Source organism: Lepidochelys kempii, chromosome 8 (genome assembly GCF_965140285.1).
Source record: "Lepidochelys kempii isolate rLepKem1 chromosome 8, rLepKem1.hap1, whole genome shotgun sequence".
NCBI classification, from domain to species: Eukaryota; Metazoa; Chordata; order Testudines; family Cheloniidae; genus Lepidochelys; species Lepidochelys kempii.
This window is the reverse complement of record NC_136387.1, coordinates 3,840,787-3,861,454: the sequence shown is the minus strand read 5'-3', so window position 1 is coordinate 3,861,454 and position 20,668 is coordinate 3,840,787. Positions and strand designations below refer to the sequence as shown.

At 44.2% G+C, this 20,668-nt stretch overlaps 1 protein-coding gene across 8 annotated transcripts in view; it reads left to right on the top strand.

Annotated features, from left to right (window-relative positions):
- SGCD (sarcoglycan delta) overlaps window positions 1–20,668 on the top strand; it is a 572,369-nt gene that overhangs the window by 338,130 nt on the left and 213,571 nt on the right. Inside the window, exon 1 of one of the 8 annotated variants that reach the window (XM_073355248.2) lies at window positions 7,191–7,276. The exons of 6 other annotated variants lie outside the window; for them this stretch is intronic. The gene's annotated coding sequence lies outside the window, so the exon portion shown is untranslated. Of the gene's footprint in view, window positions 1–7,190; window positions 7,277–18,849; window positions 19,125–20,668 lie in introns of those variants that run through there. One more of the 8 variants, XM_073355242.2, reaches the window with a different exon arrangement.

Genomic DNA, 20,668 nt, shown 5'->3' with positions numbered 1-20,668 from the left:
ACTTAACTATTCACCTGTATGAAATCTCATTGGCTTGCAGGAAAAATGCAATGGAATTGATAAAAAAGCATTAACTCTTCCTCACAGGTAAAATTAATCAGAGATGATCTCAGCAGCTGCAATGCAGGTAACTCGAGACCTCAACCCAAAATTTCATGGCCAAACACCTCCAACATGCTGAGCTGGAGCTGAATTGCCTGATTAGCTCCATCTTTTTCATGGGCTGAACCAGACCCATGGATCCAGCTACATCCAAAAACTTAGGGAATGTTTGACTCTGAATCCAGATCTGAACTTCAAAACTTGAGTCCATCTCTAATTGCAGATGAAGGCTGGTCTACACTTAAAGCTTTGCCGGGATAACTATGTCAGTTGGGAGTGTGAAAAAATCACACACCACATCCGACATTGCTATGCCATCAAAAGTCTTCGTGTAGACACAGTCATACCAGAAAAAACAGTTCCCGTGTAGCTTGTTTTGTTTGGGGAACCGATATAAACTATACCCCCAAAAGAACTCTTTTGACAGTATAAGCTGTGTCTCCACTAGGAGAATTTGCCAGAGCAGCTATACCGGTGTAATGATACCGGCATACCCTTTCTATCATAGTGCAACTGAGCCCTTATCTGCCACTGGTTATTTATGACTTTGACGAGACGTTAGACACAGTGGGCTAAATTCACCCTTGAAGTGACTCCAGTTACGAAATGGAATTTTGTCCAGTGTGCCTAATTTTCAAATGTGTAACCCTAGGAGCGCAGGTAAATTTTGCATCTGCAGGCTCAAATCAGCACACAGGCACATAAAATAGGTGCGCGCATGCCTAAATTCTGATGTGGATATCCCAAACGTCATGCTGGAATGGTGAGAAAACTAGTCTTAAAAATGTCAGCTTAATAGTGTTACTTTGCAGTGGCAGTATTCTCTGTGCTGTAGAAGTGGTTCAGAGTCACCTCTGGTATGTCGTCTTTGGTTTCAAATGTCCGTCGATCCAGGCATCCTTTGACTATAGCTTTACCTGCTTCTCTGTCTGTCTGATACCTCACCATTGGAAGTATGGTCCAGTGACTAGGACACCAGCCTAGGATGTGGGAGATACAGGTTCAGTTCCCTCCTCTGCACAGATCTCCTGTGTGACCTTGGGCAAGGCACTTAGCCTCTCTGTGCCTCAGTTCCCCACCTGTGAAAAGGTGGATAATAGCCCTGCCCTACCTCGCAGAGGTGTTGAGACGATAAATACATTAAAGATTAGGAGTCCTTTGAGATCTTCTGATGTACTATAGAAGAGCTATGGATTATCATCATCCATCTAAGTACTTATATGGCTTCCAGCATTATAGTATCTGAACATCTCTACTATCTTAGAAGCTCCACAGAGTGACTGTGGGGGTTGTGTTCCTTGTTACACCGCAGCTAAGGATTAAACAGGCATCTCCTATCTGTTTTGTAGCTGTTCAGAAAGAAGTTAAAGATCTGATTGCACTTTTTGAAAAAAAAAACAAAACAGGAGTTCAATATAGTGTCCTAACTGAAATTCCCTCTCTGAGGAACACAGTTTCCAGTGTCCAATGCTGTGTATGGACTGTTACTAAAGGTATCATGGCTGCTACATTTTTCTACACATTTTGGCACTGATCCTGCACAGATTTAAGCTTATGTGTAATTTTACACGCACAGAAGCAGTCCTATTGACTTAATCTTCCTCCTCTTGTCAAGGATAAGAACTCAGCAACAATCTTCGAGCATCTTTTACCATTTAATTATTATGAAATTACAGTCTTATTTCAAAAATACTGTGGATATGTTGGCTGACGTTATAAAGCTTCAGGTAAATATGTGGGCATGCAAAGCCTGGACATAAATATACAGCTTGATAGTATTTTGGAAACAGTAGACTCTTTTTATGTTCCATAAAGAGACTATCCTTGCCTTCTAATTAGTTTATTTTAAAATTAGTTAAATTTACTTAATGATATTTTTTGTTTGATCATAAACACTATTTGCAGTTAAAAGGTACAGGTGTGGATGGGTTTTTTGCAGCTAATCATGCAAATTTGCATGTAGGAAGATGGGAAGATTTATGCAGTTATTTTTTCAAGTGTTAAAAATTCAAACAGGATGGTTATTAAAAATGGATCACTGAGGCAGACGATATTTAGCTTTTATCTTTAGGATCTGAAATAGAACCAATAGACGTCAATGTACTAACGAAGTTCAAGTGTCAGGTTCTCAGCTGGGGTAAATGGCTGTAGCCCCAATGAAATCAATGGAGCTATGCAGATTCACACCAGCTGAGGATTTGGCTTTGTGATTTAGTTTAGCAAAATACCCTAAACAAATAGACTGTGGATTTATTAGTAATTTTGGCAGCAGCATGGCCTGGTGTACAGAGCACTGGACTGGGAGTCTAGAGACATGGGTTTTAATCCTGATTCTGCCGTTGTGACTTTGGGCAAGTCACTTCACATCTCTTGCCCCTCCCACCCTTTCTTGGTCTTGTCTATTTAGACTGTAAATAGGGACAGGGATTCTCTTTCACTTCGGGCATGTCTTCACTGCACAGTTAACCTGGGCTCTTACAGGGAGTTTTAAAGCCATCCACACACACAATCCTCTGACATGGGGTTAGAGGTGCTTTAAGCCTGGGCTAGCTGACCTGACTGGAGAATTGGTGAGAGCCCCAGCGCTGCTTTCACTCAGACTGGAACCTGCCCATTTTGCAGTGAGAATGCAGCTAAAATCACTTGAGTACTGATAATCCTCCCATGTCTTTCCCCAATACCCCGGCCTGCCCAGAAGGACAGACATATTCTCTCACAATGTACACAGTGTACACCGGGGAAGACTCCTGGAGCATCTCAGCACAAAGAACTACGGGATATGCCCCCTGTCTCCCCCCCACCCCACACAGAGTGCAGAAACAGTGAGGATACAGTAACATGGGGAAGGCTTTGGTGTTCACTCACACTTGGGCTAGGCTAACCTAGGTTCTCAGACCCGAATTACCTGTGCAGTAATGGCTTACTCTGTGTTTACACAGTGCCTAGCATGCTGCGGCTTTGATCTTGTTTGGAGCCTCTAGCCTCTACTATTATTTAATAATAATTGTAAGAATGAACAGACTTCAAATCAAAATTATTACAAAGTTGTTTTGTTAGCAAGGACACATGATTCTAAATATCCCTGAAGAGGAATGTATCTGTTTATGGAAGATTTCCCGCCCCCCACATTTAAAAGTACTTGATAGCTAGGTGGTAAATTTGACAGCGATAGGAGGTTAATTGCATATCAGGAGTGTACACATGCCAAACATGTTAAATGTCAGAGAGCTTTAGGGTGAGTTTCACCACTGAGGAATTGGTGTAAGATCAGAATCAGGCCCAATGATGGTACCACTTTGCAAAGTGCTTAGGAATCCATAGAGGACAGACCCACGAGGGTGAAGTATTCGTTTTTCAATGTGCTCTGATGCTATGAATAAAGAAACACAGCACAAGTTTCTTGTTAATTGCCTATTCAAAGTAATCATTGATTTGAAGCATGTAGGTTGCTCCTGCTGTTCTGGGACACGTCATGACATATTAAATAAATCCTGAGTGCACAAAGGCACATCTTGTGTGTGTGTTTGTTTCCATTGATTTGGTTTTGGAGTCTTCAGCCACTATAACTTTGAATGTAAAAGTACCATTTCTTGTCAGGAGATCTGAGCAGGACCCCTTCTGACCCACCCAGCAAACATTGTGGTTAATTTCACATGGGGACTGCCATCCATCTGAAACGCTCTCAGGCAGCACGTGTGAGACTATGCAGTGCTGAAGTATAGCAGCACAAAATCCAGTTGGTTTATAAAGCTAACAGATGGAGGTGGCCTTGTCCGAGTTTTTCTGCATCCCACTCCCCTGCCATGTTATTTCCCCCGTCTTTTCCCCTTCCATCTTTCCTGGGGTCTTCATAGAATCATAGAATATCAGGGTTGGAAGGGACCTCAGGAGGTCATCTAGTCCAACCCCCTGCTCAAAGCAGGACCAATCCCCAACTAAATCATCCCAGCCAGGGCTTTGTCAAGCCTGACCTTAAAAACGTCAAAGGAAGGAGATTCCACCACCTCCCTAGGTAACGCATTCCAGTGCTTCACCACCCTCCTAGTGAAAAAGTTTTTCCTAATATCCACCCTAAACCTCCCCCACTGCAACTTGAGACCATTACTCCTTGTTCTGTCATCTGCTACCACTGAGAACAGTCTAGATCCATCCTCTTTGGAACCCCCTTTCAGGTAATTGAAAGCAGCTATCAAATCCCTCCTCATTCTTCTGTTCCGCAGACTAAACAATTCCAGTTCCCTCAGCCTCTCCTCATCAGTCATGTGTTCCGGTCCCCTAATCATTTTTGTTGCCCTCCACTGGATGTTTTCCAATTTTTTCACATCCTTCTTGTAGTGTGGGGCCCAAAACTGGACACAGTACTCCAGATGAGGCCTCACCAATGTCGATTAGAGGGGAGCGATCACGTCCCTCGATCTGCTGGCAATGCCCCTACTTATACATCCCAAAATGCCATTGGCCTTCTTGGCAACAAGGGCACACTGTTGACTCATAATCCAGCTTCTCGTCCACTGTAACCCCTAGGTCCTTTTCTGCAGAACTGCTGCCTAGCCATTTGGTCCCTAGTCTGTAGTGGTGCATGGGATTCTTCCATCCTAAGTGCAGGACTCTGCACTTATCCTTGTTGAACCTCATCAGATTTCTTTTGGCCCAATCCTCTAATTTGTTGAGGGCCCTCTGTATCCTATCCCTCCCCTCCAGCATATCTACCTCTCCTCCTAGCTTAGTGTCATCTGCAAACTTGCTGAGTGTGCAATCCACACCATCCTCCAGATCATTTATGAAGATATTGAACAAAACCGGCCCGAGGACCGATCCTTGGGGCACTCCACTTGATACCGGCTGCCAACTAGACATGGAGCCATTGATCACTACCCATTGAGCCTGACAATCTAGCCAGCTTTCTATCCACCTTATAGTCCATTCATCCAGCCCATACTTTAACTTGCTGTCAAGAATACTGTGGGAGACTGTGTCAAAAGCTTTGCTAAAGTCAAGGAATAACACGTCCACTGTTTTCCCCTCATCCACAGAGCCAGTTTTCTCATCGTAGAAGGCAATTAGATTAGTCAGGCATGACTTGCCCTTGGTGAATCCATGCTGACTATTCCTGGACACTTTCCTCTCCTCTAAGTGCTTCAGAACTGATTCCTTGAGGACCTGCTCCATGATTTTTCCAGGGACTGAGGTGAGGCTCACTGGCCTGTAGTTCCCCAGATCCTCCTCCTTCCCTTTTTTTAAAGATGGGCACTACATTGGCCTTTTTCCAGTCGTCCGGGACCTCCCCCGATTGCCATGAGTTTTCGGAGATAATGACCAGTGGCTCTGCAATCACATTCGTCAACTCCTTTAGCACTCTCGGATGCAGCGCATCCGACCCCATGGACTTGTGTTCGTCCAGCTTTTCTAAATAGTCCCGAACCACTTCTTTCTCCACAGAGGGCTGGTCACCTGCTCCCCATGCTGTGCTGCCCAGTGCAGTAGTCTGGGAGCTGACCTTGTTCGTGAAGACAGAGGCAAAAAAAGCATTGAGTACATTAGCTTTTTCCACATCCTCTGTCACTGGGTTGCCTCCCTCATTCAGTAAGGGGCCCACACTTTCCTTGACTTTCTTCTTGTTGCTAACACACCTGAAGAAACCCTTGTTGCTCTTAACATCTCTTGCTAGCTGCAACTCCAGGTGTGATTTGGCCTTCCTGATTTCACTCCTGCATGCCCGAGCAATATTTTTATACTCTTCCCTGGTCATTTGTCCAATCTTCCACTTCTTGTGAGCTTCTTTTTTGTGTTTAAGATCAGCAAGGATTTTGCTCTTAAGCCAAGCTGGTTGCCTGCCATATTTACTATTCTTTCTACACATCGGGATGGTTTGTCCCTGTAACCTCAATAAGGATTCTTTAAAATACAGCCAGCTCTCCTGGACTCCTTTCCCCCTCATGTTATTCTCCCAGGGGATCCTGCCCATCAGTTCCCGAGGGAGTCAAAGTCTGCTTTTCTGAAGTCCAGGGTCTGTATTCTGCTGCTCTCCTTTCTTCCTTGTGTCAGGATCCTGAACTCGACTATCGCGTGGTCACTGCCTCCCAGGTTCCCATCCACTTTTGCTTCCCCTACTAATTCTTCCCGGTTTGTGAGCAGCAGGTCAAGAAGAGCTCTGCCCCTAGTTGGTTCCTCCAGCACTTGCACCAGGAAATTGTCTCCAACACTTTCCAAAAACTTCCTGGATTGTCTGTGCACCGTTGTATTGCTCTCTCAGCAGATATCAGGGTGATTGAAGTCTCCCATGAGAACCAGGGCCTGCGATCTAGTCACTTCCATTAGTTGCCAGAAGAAAGCCTCGTCCACCTCATCCCCTTGGTCCGGTGGTCTACCGTAGACTCCCACCACGACATCACCCTTGTTGCTCACACTTCTAAACTTAATCCAGAGACTGTCAGGTTTTTCTGTAGTTTCATACCGGAGGTCTGAGCAGTCATACTGCTCTCTTACATACAATGCAACTCCCCCATTTTTTGTGCCCTGCCTGTCCTTCCTGAACAGTTTATATCCATCCATGACAGTACTCCAGTCATGTGAGTTATCCCACCAAGTCTCTGTTATTCCAATCACATCATAATTCCTTGACTGTTCCAGAGCTTCCAGTTCTCCCTGCTTGTTTCCCAGGCTTCTTGCATTTGTATAGGCACTTGAGATAACTCGCTGATTGTCCCTCTTTCTCAGTATGAGGCAGGAGCCCTCCCCTCTCGCGCTCTCCTGCTCGTGCTTCCTCCCGGTATCCCACGTCCCCACTTACCTCAGGGCTTTGATCTCCTTCCCCCGGTGAACCTAGTTTAAAGCCCTCCTCACTAGGTTAGCCAGCCTGCTTGCGAAGATGCTCTTCCCTCTCTTTGTTAGGTGGAGCCCATCTCTGCCTAGCACTCCTCCTTCTGTCATTAATGTCCATTTGGCTGCTCTACAACTGTGTTATTGTTCCCTTCTGTGGCCCCTGTCAATCTTACACAGTTACTGAGATGCTGGTGATTGCAGGCTGCTAACTATTATAAAAATAGCACACTTGGGGTAATATAGGACATTAATGTTCTGACTGTAGCAAGGTTGGTTCTTATCCTTTCAGGACAGGCCTGTTAACCTTTGAAAGATTTGCAGTGGAGTTTCTGCAGTAGAATAATAAAACCAGGTACGTGAACGGGGTGGGGGGGAGGGGGGCACGAGACAGGGAGATAGTTTGTATCAGATAAAAAACCAGCAAAACTCTGGCAGTGTTCCAGAAAATACTCAATGTAGTTTTCCCTGCACACGCCACTTCTTTTCTTCGGAAGCCCTAAAAGCCTGCGTGATTTCTGTGAAGGCAGCGGAACCCTTTGCTGTTTTGTTACAGTGAATGGATTTAACCTCTCTGTGGTTGTGTGGATGGGGAGTTCTGCAGTCAATGTCATGCTGTTTTGTTTTTTTATTTCTGTGATGATGAATAGCCAGAGTGATAGTTAAGTGAGACTGTTCTGTGAGGCTGAGGTGAGAACAGGCCAGTGCTATTTCAGGCCAGTAGTTCAGATACTCATTTACTACTCTATTGAGAAACTCTCAACCTCTGGCCTTCTCGGGCAGTAGGCTCCTGCTGCAGATGTTACAGGGCATCGTGACTGCTCAGTAGGTTACCTGTTACTTAAATTTCAGCATCCTTTAAAAAATGTTTCATAAGCAATAGTGAATAAATGTCCCGCATTGATTTCATCTGTGCATATCTTCTGTAAGGCAGAATGATGCAAAACCATTAAGCTATTCATGAGATTAACTTTGTATTTGGTAAGTGGTTTAGTGGGAAAGGGATTTAATTTAACACTTTGGAATATAACTGCATCTTACTTCCTTATTTCTAAGTGTGGGGGAAGTTTACTCCCATGCCACCGTACCATTTAAGCGATGTGGCATGAGGTGGACAGGCATTGCCGAATGATTAGAGGATGCCGTGAAGGACTTTTAACTAACCAGGTTAAAAATGCAATATCTCTTAGGGCTAGATTGTGATTTTAGATTTTACATACCAAGGGGTGGTATGTAAGTGGTACCAGCCCAAGGGAAGTCCTAGGAGACATTGCTCCCTGTTATACTGAAGGTAAATTACTGTTAGCTCTTGAAAAGGAACAGCTTACTTGCCTTTGCGCCTGCTACTCTCCCCAACAAGAATGCTTGGGTGGAGGAGCCAGTGCTTCAACTGTCCCTCAGCCCTGCTTGCCTTTTCCTAATCTATTGCTCCCATTGGAGAGTATTTGGAGCGTGTGGGGATTATTTTTAGCATTAAGGGTGGGGCATGACATGCATCACTGCTGTTCACATCAGGATACTTTTGTTGGCAGCGATGAAAATTCCAAAGCAGCCAAACCTGGAGAGGTTTCCACCTATATTGTGCATTTGGTTACAGCAGGAATAAAGCCCAGCTGTAAAGATGAACTTTTCATTTATCCACAGTAGTTTGTTAAGGAAGTAAAGTGCATCTGTGCTTCCAGGACCATTGTCATAAATATAAAGGGAAGGGTAACCACCTTTCTGTGTACAGAACTATAAAATCCCTCCTGGCCAGAGGCAAAACCCCTTCACCTGTAAAAGGTTAAGAAGCTAGGATAACCTCGCTGGCACCTGACCAAAATGACCAATGAGGAGACAAGATACTTTCAAAGCTGGAGGGCGGGGGAGCGGGGACAAAGGGTCTGTCTGTCTGTCTGTGTGGTGCTTTTACTGGGAACAGAACAGGAATGGAGTATTAGAACTTGTTAGTAAGTAATCTAGCTAGAAATGTGTTAGATTTCCTTTTGTTTAAATGGCTGGTAAATAAGCTGTGCTGAATGGAATGTATATTCCTGTTTTTGTGTCTTTTTGTAACTTAAGGTTTTGCCTAGAGGGATTCTCTATGTTTTGAATCTGATTACTCTGTAAGGTATTTACCATCCTGATTTTACAGAGGTAATTCTTTTACTTTTTCTTTAACTAAATTCTTCTTTTAAGATCCTGATTGCTTTTTCATTGTTCTTAAGATCCAAGGGTTTAGGTCTGTGTTCACCTATGCAAATTGGTGAGGATTTTTATCAAGCCTTCCCCAGGAAAGGGGGTGTAGGGATTGGGGGGATATTTTTGGAGGGAAGACGTCTCCAAGTGAGCTCTTTCCCTGTTCTTTGTTTAACACGCTTGGTGGTGGCATCATAAGGTTCAAGCACAAGGCAAAGTTTGTACCTTGAGGAAGTTTTTAACCTAAACTGGTAAGAATAAGCTTAGGGGGTCTTTCATGCAGGTCACCACATCTGTACCCTAGAGTTCAGAGTGAGGGAGGAACCTTGACAACCATAATAAAGATTTCAGCAGTCTCGTATGGGAGAAGGTTGCTGGAGTGTGAACCACTGTGCTCTTAGACAATCCATGATTATAATTATAGGCTCTCCTACGAGAAAGAAGTTTAGAAGAAAAAGAAAATTACAAGGACTGAATAGTGAATTGAATCTTAAATCTTTAGAGGAAGAGAAGGGAATACACACATCCCCCTTCAACTATTGTCTTGAAACCATATATTTTTCTTCATATGCAGATCCATTGATCCTTACTATGGTTCTTTAGTTAACACAGAAATTTGGAGGCAGTACCAGACCTGTCTATCACTGGAGTGAAGACTAAGGGTCAAATTTTTAAAGGTATTTAGATGCCTAACTCCCATTGATTTCAATGGGAGTCAGGTGCCAGAATACCTTTTAAAATCCTGGCCCTAAGCCCCTCCAGCCGATGGGCTAGACAGTTTTTTCCCTCCACCTCTGCCTGGGAAGGGTCCGGAGCCATAACACTATATCTGCATAACCCTGGGTAACGTGTGTCATACTGGAACTAAGGTCTGCAGCGGTCTGGTGCGGTGGCCTGGAAGAGCTGTGGCAGCTTTATTTATAACTTTTAAACAAAGAAAGATACTGTCTTTGAATTGGGGCAAAGCATCTGGTTGCTGTGGTAGATCTCCAGAGGCAGGGAGGGTCCTGGTTGATCCTCCACTCCAGGAAAGCTCAATCCCCTCCCCAGCTTGATAGGGGGAGAGAGCTTCCATCGCTGCACACCCTCCACATCAAGGGCAAACTCAGCGGCAGCAGAGTGGAGCCTCAATCCAATAGCATCCCCCCCTCTCAACAGAAAGATTTGGATAACTGAAGATAGACCCCCTTTGAACCCCCAAATCATTCACAAGACACGCATCTTCTTTGGCCATCTCAAAGGTCTCTTTTCAGAAGCCCTCTGGGCTTTCTATTCCTAGCAGACCCAAAAGACTGCCTTTCTGACTCTGTCTCAGCCAGAACTTTGCAAAAGATCAGATGGGACCCGGCACAGATTTTCTCATTGTTGTATTCTGAACAAGGAAGCCATTGTTGCTGGACTTTCTAGACTTGTCCCAATTGACAGAACTGCTGAGGTTCTGCCACACAGAAAGGATCCACTAACTCAGGCTCCAGTAGGTCATTCAGAACCTAGAAGGCAAAATTTATCTGCCTGAAATTTGAGAAGCAACAGTTACAGTGGAAGAGAAAAGGATTCTCCATTCAAGTGATTTCCATGCTATCAGACATTGTGCCAGTGGAAAACACTCCTCCATTTGGTTGGATTTCAAACACAGATTCAGGGATCAACAGATCTGATGCAGATCTGTAAGGATCGGTGAGATTCTGGAATTTTTGCCCAGTGGTGTCTCCATGAACTTCAAGGTAAACACCCTGAAAATATATCCCTCACCCCTCTTGAGAATTCTGGAGTCATTGAGACCAGGCAAGATTTCCTCTCAGCCAGTCATCAAAAGGTTTCTCAGATCATTGCCTCTTGTTCTCCACTGGTTCCCAGGGAACATTGGTCTAGTTCAATGATCTTGTCAACCACCCTTTTAAGCTTTTTCTCTCAGTCTCTTTTTACTGAGACTTGATATATTATCTTGAGAGGCACAACAGTATCCCCCCCATCCTTCCTCTATACGCATATAGAGCCATGAGATGTGCTGTGTACCATTGCAGGTGTCTAATCTCCTCTTACTGATGAGTTGCAGGGTGGCTGCAGAGAGGAAGAATCTGCAACATTTAGAATCATAGAATCATAGAATATCAGGGTTGGAAGGGACCTCCAGGAGGTCATCTAGTCCAACCCCCTGCTCAAAGCAGGACCAATCCCCAATTTTTGCCCCAGATCCCTAAATGGCCCCCTCAAGGATTGAACTCACAACCCTGGGTTTAGCAGGCCAATGCTCAAACCACTGAGCTATCCCGCATGTAACTCAATTAGTCGCACTGTCATCTCCTTGCCGCAGGGTCTGGATTACAAACCCCACACCTGGCGGGGTACTGACCTCATGGCCCGTGGCTGACACTGCAGCGGGAAGAGGGTTTGGGGGATGCCAATGCTCATTTAGCAGAGTGCTCCCCTTTCCACTCGACACACTGCGCCATGGTCAGTTCTGCTCATCTCAAGGAGCTGTCAAGAAGGCAGTGAAAGATTCCATGGTATTATCTGCAAGTCCTGGCATCCAGGATGAGGTAGCCCAGCTCATTAAACTAGATGGCAGCATCCAAGGTGGTTTGTGGGTAACAGATTGTCTGTCTAGTTACTGTTCTACCAACATCTCATTAATTGCTTTGTAAAAATACAGAGATGCTGCTTACGAAGAGTAGAACTGTAGAACTCTGTAGAACCAAATTCTCTTGCATCAGATGGTCTCATATCCCATCATATAATAAAAGTACAGCGAGTAACAGAAACAAGCGCAGCTTTCTTTCCCAACAGAATAAAAATCATGAGGAGTGGAAGGGAAATGACTGTGCTATACACAGACTGCTAGTTTCTTTTTGTGGATACAGACTAACACGGCTGCTACTCTGAAACTAGTTTGACCAGTGACTGTACCTGCATTAAATGTAGGTAGCACGACATGTCTGCACTCAGAAAGAGGAGCATGATGGAGCCAGCAGGGAAACCGAACCTTTCACCCCTGAAAGATGATTATTCCAGGCCAAGGTGGAGATTTTTCTTCATCAGGACAGTATATTAGAATGAAGCTTGTAGACCAGCTGCGTGCATTTAACCTGATTTGTGAATGAACAAGGCCAGGGGTGCTCACATAAGGGTAACAAATACAGAGAACATTAAGACTTTAATAGAAGAATCATTATTGGCCTTGCCAACAGAATATTTGCTCTTACGTCTGTATAGTATTAATCATGAAGGTCTCTTTTTTGCATTTCTCATGACAGCCCTGCTAAGAGTAGGGGGGGAAGGGTGGGTAAGGTTCTGTGTCTGTGTATGGAGACATGTAAATGGAAAATGTAAATGAAGACATTTTATGCTACTGGTGAATATCATCTAGAATGTAAGAAAGCCCCATGCCATCTCACGGAACAGGACTCTCTAATGGTAATGTTGCCTTGAAAATTACAGCCTACATAGTCTGAGAATGATTCAGGGTAATTACATTAGTGTTGCCGGAGAAATGAAAAGGAACACTTTCCATATTACCTAATAACAAGCTCTGCTGGTCTGTATGCCTTAAATTATTTCCACGAAGAACCTGCAAATGATGGAAATCATCAGACTAATTAGCAGGTGTGGGTTGGTGGGGGCGGAGTGTATTGCATGACAATCGGTGTTTGGCTGAAGGGGCAGTCAGGGGAAATACTGGGGAAATAGCCTTGGTGAGACATGATGCAGAGGTTTTCTGATTAGTGAACCTATGATCTATAAATGAATTCAGGGAATTCACAGGTCCTGGGCCTGGAGAATTGCTTAACACAAGTAGTTTGGGTCAGCATGTATAACGCTGAACATTGTCCATGTTTTTGGCAGGTCACACCTGGGAAGCCAAGTCAGAAATCTCCCCTGCCTCCAGCCCTTTTCAGTGCAGGCAATGAAAACTCGGTGGGTATGTCTACATTGCAATAGAACACTCGCGAATGGCCCGTGTCAACTGGCACAGGCAGCGGGGCTATAACATTGCAGTATAGACATTCGGGCTCAGGCTGGAGCCTGGGCTCTGGGACCCTCCCCCATGTGGGGTCCCATAACCCAGGCTTCAGCCCAAGCCCAAACATTTACACTGCAATTTTATAGCTCCACAAGCCCAAGTCAGCTGATATAGGCCAGCCGTGGCTTTTCATTGCAATGTAGACATTACCTCGCCATACCCACTGCCTCCTCTCTTGGCTTCTAATCCACCTCGGATGCCTGTCTGACAGTGGGAGCAGGAGTGCAGAAGGGTCCGCTGTCAGATCCAGGCATTTGGCAGCAAGTGTGTGGTAATGGCAATGACCTGGTAATTCTCCAAAGGCTGATATGCCAACGTGCTAAATCTCTGTCTGCCTAACACCTGGGAATGTGATGCTTCTTTGTGTCAGCAGGGCTGGCCCAATGTGAGACCATGGTGGTGCTTCATCACGGATCTGAGATGGGAGGATTTGTACCTTTCGGATCCACTTTCATATTGTTGTCCCCAGTCCTTAGGGCAAACCATGCGATTCAGAGCCTCACCGCTCCACATACAGGGCCAGCTTCTGTCTAAATCTGGGGGAAATCCATTGGCTCCAGTAAGAAAGTTGAGCTCATTGGAGTTACTCTGGATTTACCGAGGTGTAACCGAGGGCAGAATCTGCCCTTTTTAAGGCCTCTTTTAAGATTTCAGTTTTTGTTTCTCTCGGAATAGCTCTGCTGGAGTGCCTGTTATTTTAGCAGCGTTATAGAAGCCACTCAGACTACTGGACTAACTCAGCGTTACTGTGAGCACTGCTTTTAAGATGCTTCATTCTGTGGACCCGTTTTTACCTTGTCTCGCTTTAGCTGTCAGCCTGCTGCTGCGTGTTAACTACAGATGGGGACAAATTGCCAAAATCAGATCCAGAACGCTTTCAAGCCGGGGGATAGGAAAGGCTGGGATTGTCACATATGACTTGTACACGGCAGGTTGCAGGGCTGCTACTCGCAGGTCAGGCTTCGTTACCAGATATGGACTGGTAACAGAGCTTCCTTCCTTGAGAGAGACACTGCAAGGCAGGGAGGGTCTCAGAGCCCGGGCTCCACCCTGAGCCCAAACGTCTGCCCTGCAGGTGTTAGCCCCATTGCCCAACCCAGCTGACCAGGGCTCTGAGACTCAGTGCCGGGGTGTTTTATCTCAGTGTAGACGTACCCCAAGGTGCTTTAACACTAAGGTATGTTACACACAGCACCACCCAGAGGCTGAATAGTATAATATAGTTTAGCATTCTATTACAGGGATCTTACGTCAGGTGCATATCCAGATTCAGTGGGACTGCCCATGTGCTTAAAGTGAAGCACATACTTGAATGCTTTGCTGGCTATCACAGGGCCAGAAAGGTCCGCACCCCCCTGAGCACTGCTGGGAGAAGTCGTTTCACAGTGCCAGTGTAACCTCCTTTCTTTTGTTTACTATCCCTGGCCAAAAGAGTTAACTTATCAGAGAGCTCACTATCTGCATTACCTCTGAATTTAAAGAGACAGGGCTCCTGCATGAATTCATTTTTCAAGTATGAATAATTGTCACACATCTGTAACTAAGGCCCAAGCCTGCAGCTGATTATGAACACATTAAAATTGAGATAAAATGTGTGAGAAATTACCCTTTCTCCTTATTCTCATATTTTGAAATAGTTAATGGGTTAATACTTACGAGTAGTCAGAGGATGGGAAAAAACTAGAGATTGCTGAATTATCTAATTCAGAATTTAAAAACGCTTTGCGGATTTCTTCCTCCACCTCAGTTGCATACACACTGTAGCTCACCTGGCAGATGGTTTCTTTCTGTTTCCTTGTGGTTTTTATATGAAAGTTTTGGAATGTCTCAGTGAGACATTGGAAATCTCACTCCTTGAAATTGTCATAGCACAAGAGCTGTGGGTGTAGGGGGCAGGGTGGTGGTGGTGCTGGAATGCAGCTAGGTATTAGCCATTAAGCTGAATGAATTGTGTATTTATAGGTTTCAGAATAATAGCCGTGTTAGTCTGTATTCGCAAAAAGAAAAGGAGGACTTGTGGCATGAAGTGAAGTGAAGTGAGCTGTAGCTCACGAAAGCTTATGCTCAAATAAATTGGTTAGTCTCTAAGGTGCCACAAGTCCTCCTTTTCTTTTTGTGTATGTATATATCAATGGCACGTATTGAAGAAGGTGGTTTCAGCTACCACTGGATAACACTGCGAGCCTGACTACAGGTCAAGCTTAAATGCAACAAACTTTAAGGAAAAGTTTCCTGTTTCCTTTTCCTCTTTTACGAGTGTTACGAACCTGTTGTGTTCTGCTTCCAGCCAGTTTTGTGCCTGCTTTTGGCCTTACGCTGAGGAACATCTTGATATACAAATGGTCCCATTGAAGCCAAAGACACCGCTTGTGGAGCAAGGTGCTACCCAGTATGAATAAGGGTGGCATAAGCTCGCCCCCTGTCAGTAGCGCACAATATTGTGGACCTTACATGGATAACTTGAGTGCAGCAGCCAGAGCTTCTGTGAATTGCCTGGTGGAGAAGCTTTGCCATAGAAAATGGAAATCCTGATGCATTTTGAACTCTTATTTCTAGGAAACTGGAGCTTTGATATTATTGATTGCAAAGATCTCCAATGTTCTTTGAGTCCTCCAAGCCCTGTCAGCACTGAGACATACTGGTAGGTATGTAGATGATTATGTCAATATAATCTCAAGTTTATACTTGCACAGTTCATAGAGCTTAGGTAGCATTGGAAGCAGTACAAAGGACGGCTCAATAATTATAAACCTAAGTGCCTTTAAGCCGCAGTACTGAGACTTGAAAACATTTAAACATAATGTGTACAAATGAGAAGGGATGAAAATAACTCCGGCAAAATGGCTGAGCTCCAAGGATCTTTTTATGTGTTTCTTGATGGCAAAATAGTTAGCTGGGAATGCAGTTCACATTCAGGTGCCCTTAAGTACCAGAGCGGTTTGTGTGATGCCTCACAGCTTTAATGTCAATATTTATACACTTGGCCTACTAATTACACCATTGCCAAAAAAGAAAAAAAAAGAGGCAATATTAATGCTGTCAACCCTCCATGTGTGTACTTGCCATCGTGCCATTCACACAGAAAATATGCTATAATTAGGAATTATGGTATGTCAGACTGACAATGCTCAGGACCAAGCTTACAAAATTAAGATAAGCTTTATGGAATTAAGTTAAATCTTACTGAATTGGGTTTAACACCTTTGGTGCCCATTGTATTAAAAATGCAATTGCGTCTGTGTTAATGCAGGATTATCTGTAATTTTTCTCGGGATTTGACTAATGTAAATGTTAGGAAGTTGCAAAAACGGGGACAATATGTGGAAAGTGAGTTTCTGAGGAGGTACTTGGAAGGCCTTTGGAAACTATGCCTTGCGGAGAGACTCATTGTCTGCTAATTATGTACTCCTGGAAACTTCAGATCAAAGACCCCGGGACTATATAAAGGGTGGACTAAACTTTTCATATGTGTGCTAGTTCTCAAGTGAGACTGTTACGAACTTGTGACCACAAAAGACACCTCTTTGGGTGCTTGAGGGGCTTGCCTGCCAGAGCCCATGCTGGAGACAGTTTGGGGGCAATTTTCAGTAAGCTTAGTAGCATGCGTGTAGGTTATTTTATTGTTTTTAATATGTTTTTTCTGTAATGCTTATACCCCACGAATAAATATACTGGCATAGGAAGTGTTCTGTGGTAACTTATAACCACTGGCTATCATTCTGCTGTTAGTCTCTGAAGAGAAGGAACAAGAAGCCTGCTTAGGCAGCCTGTTTTGCTGGGAAAATCACAGTATAGTCAAGGAACTGTGCAGCCTGGAGATACCCTGATCAGGAGGGAGTGCGACGCCTGTCTCTATAAGAACATAAAAACGGCCATACTGGGTCAGACCAAAGGTCAGCCTCGCCCAGTGTCCTTTCTTCCAACAGTGGCCAATGCCAGATGCTTCAGAGGGAATGAACAGACCAGGTAATCATCAAGTGATCCATCCCATTGCCCATTCCCAGCTTCTGGCAGACAGAGGCTAGGGACACCATCCCTACCTATCCTGGCTACTAGCCATTGATGGACCCATCCTCCATTAACTTATCTAGTTCTTTTTTGAATCCTGTTAGAGTCTTGGCCTTTACAACATCCTCTGGCAAGGCGTTCCATCCTCTGGCAAGGTGTTGTGTGGAAAAAATACTTCCTTTTGTTTGTTTTAAACCTGCTACCTATTAATTTCATTTGGTGGCCCTAGTTCTTGTGTTATGAGAAGGAGTAAATAACACTTTCTTACTTACTGTTATATCAATATCCTCATTTAATACGAGGCACTCTAGTTCACCCATCTTATTATTTAGACTTCTAGCATTTGTAAATAAGCACTTCAAAAACTTGTCACTTTTTAGCTGACTGCCATTACATGAAGTAATTGAATGGGACTTTTGTCATTTGATTGTTTCTCATCAGATCCTACCTGTATTTTATCATCTTCCATCCTCTCCTCTTTACTAGGACCTAGAGAATCTCCATTAATAGATCCCCTCTCCCCCCGCAAGGAATGCCTCTGTCCAAACCACGTACTCCTCTGCATCTGTGTGCTTTCCCTCAGCCCTTAGTTTAAAAACTGTGGACCTGATCCGAAGCCCACTAAAGTCAGTGGACTTACCATTGACTGCAATGGGCATTGGATCAGACCATATACAAGCTTCTCACTTACAAGGATTGTATACTTTTGACTCTTGACTGTGTTTATGTCTCATATAAACACTCCAGCTGGACTATGCGCCTCAGTAACTCACAGAAAAGAATAAACTGATGAAATTGGTCTACATGGTTTAGAAAGAGAATGTGAAGGGAAAAAATACTACTCTCTCTCTTTAAACTGTCTCTTTTCTGTATTGTTACCTTGACAACTCTGCTGCTGTTTTTCATCTTTGGTGGGACTTAACAGTGGTGAAAGAGGGGGACATCCATGTATGTTTCCACATCTACTCCAGCCTCCTTCACAGGCACGTGTCAATTACAGGGCATCTAAAGCAACAGAAAACCTTGTTCATTATGTTGACCTATGGTGTCATCTGGAAATTATTACAGATACTAAGAACTGGGACCCATTTTGATTAAAGGTACAACATTATGTCTTTTTGTTTAAGCCAAGATCACAGTTAGGTTAATTTCCTGGAAGAAGAGATCCAAAGTGCTTTAAATATTTTTCAGGGTTTAGCACAGCTCGAGAGCAGAGAGGAATGAAAGTGCTTGAAAAATAATTGTATTATTTTTGGTATAAGCAGCTACAGGAGTGTATGTCAAGATTAGGGCACAGCTCTGATGTGCTGAGCTGAATCTAGAGAGGATAAAAATATCCTTTCTTTTCTTGCAATTGAAATTTCACGAGAGGCAGAGGCAAAGGTAAGGGGAATGTGCTGGAGAATTGAAATTTGAATCACTATCTTCCTTTGCTTTTATTAGTGCTGGGAAAGCTGCCTGCTAACCTAGGTCAGCCCAAGACCGTTGATACCGGCAAAATGTTAAGAAACAGTAGAAATATTAGCTGCCAAACCTACCAGTCTCAAGAAAAGTTGGTGCAGAAAATGACTCTAACGTTCAAATTTGTTGCCAAAATGGCTTGCGTGATAGTTGCAAACAAAAGACATGCATTACCCCCCCGCCCCAGGCTCAGTGCAGGGGTGTGTCAGGGGGGAAGGGTTCTTGAATGCAAAACACATGTGTTTTCAATTGATATCTGGAGCCAGACCAGTAGCTGTAACTTGGCCTGACAAAGCCTTATTGAAGTACAGGCCGAGTGTAGTTTCAAAGCAGTTAGAAAAAGAACGGGAATGCTGTTCAGGAAATTCTTCAGGCATGGGCAGGGACTTGGCTGCAATTCCGCTGTTGGAAAATCTGACAGGGGCAGCTTCTGAACACAGGATAGGCCTCGTGCTGTTCTGAAAGCAACAGTGCATCTTCTTGTATACCCCCAGCACACGCCACGATTGTATATTTTGCATCTGGCGACTGAGAGGTAAGAGGGACATTGTTCGTTCTCTGTACAATTGGTTTGATTTGCTGTTCTTTTGTTCTGGTGCAGGAGAAGCTGTTTCCTTTCAGCAAATGGTTTAGAGAGGAAGAATTTGGGAATATGCGATTGTGGCACGTTTGCTAAAGAATCCCACTAGTTTTGGGTAGGGTGTCAGTTTCTTTCTAACTTTTCTTTCATGCTAATCCTGCAGACAATTCAACTCTTGCCACTGCTTGTGCAGAGATTTGCAGACACACTGACCAAATGTTTCCCAACTTTTGTTTTCGTAAGGCAAGTCTGAGTGCAGCCAAAGAGAGCATTTTAAGGGCATCAGCATATGTCTGTGTAACAAAAAGACAAGACAAAAAGTACCATAGTCCAAATGCAGTCAGTGGATATTATACACAGCACATTGTCTGCAGTGGTAATAAATGCATATGTAAAGTAGCATTTTTGATGGGCTTGGGGGGTGTAGGGATTGGCTATTGCTAAGTGTTCCTGCTATGGATTCACCAAATAATATATCTAGATTGTTAGAACAGGAGGTAATCCTATGCCAATCATCACTTTACGATTTTTCAGCAATGTTTTTCTCTTTTCCAATATTTGCTTCTGTATTTGGTAGAGCACCAGCCAAATAAAGCACACTAGAGAACACAAAACCCAGTCGAGGAGATTAGAACTAAAGACTTTAATTTAACTTGCGTTTCTGTTCTAGCTGTACATTTTCTTAGGATTAAGCTTCTTTCCAAGAATAACTAAGACACATTAATGACAAATAATATCCCTGTTTAGCAGACTGCCAGATTTGTTCTTTACTCCCTCATCCTCTCCATTGCAGCATTAAAGCCGGAGGCTTTCCTCTGTCGTGATAGCATCTCCTTCTATGCAGTGTTTGTGTCTGGAAGTTAGGGTACAGCATGTTTGCCAGAGCTGATGAAAATGTCAGAAGGGCATGCTCTTTTCTAGCTTCAGCCTGCCTCGCCTCAGACACTCTCCAAGCTGACGTATGATGTGCTGAGGAAGCTTTTGAGCAATGCTATATAGTAGGGTTAAAAAGAGAGGGTAAGATTGCACTGTGTTACCAAAAGGGACGGGGCAAACGTGGGGCTGAGTCAACTGGAGTTCAGGAAAATAGACCCAGAGCCTGCTTTTCCTGTTGGCCAGCAGGACCCAACATACAGTAGCCAAGTGGCCTCTCCCTTCGGTGACCCATGGCATTCTGAATAATGAAATGAGGTTGATCACCAAAGCTGATCGAGCCCAGTGTGGGATTGGCTGGAGCCTCACTCTGTGTCGCCAATGAAGAACTGCTTTGTAGGCTGAACCAGAACAAGGCTGGAACCCATGGGTAGATGCAGTGGTGTAAAGTAGATAGTAGATTTGTGCTTTGAATGAATTAGCTACTGGCCAAATTTTGGGCAGCTCTGGGGGGTGCATCACACCATGAAAGAGCCAGTCTAACCGAGCGCAGAGAGGCAACCAACACACACCCATGTACTCCCTAGCTTCAGAACTTGGGGGAGAGGGGATTTATGGGGGAGGTG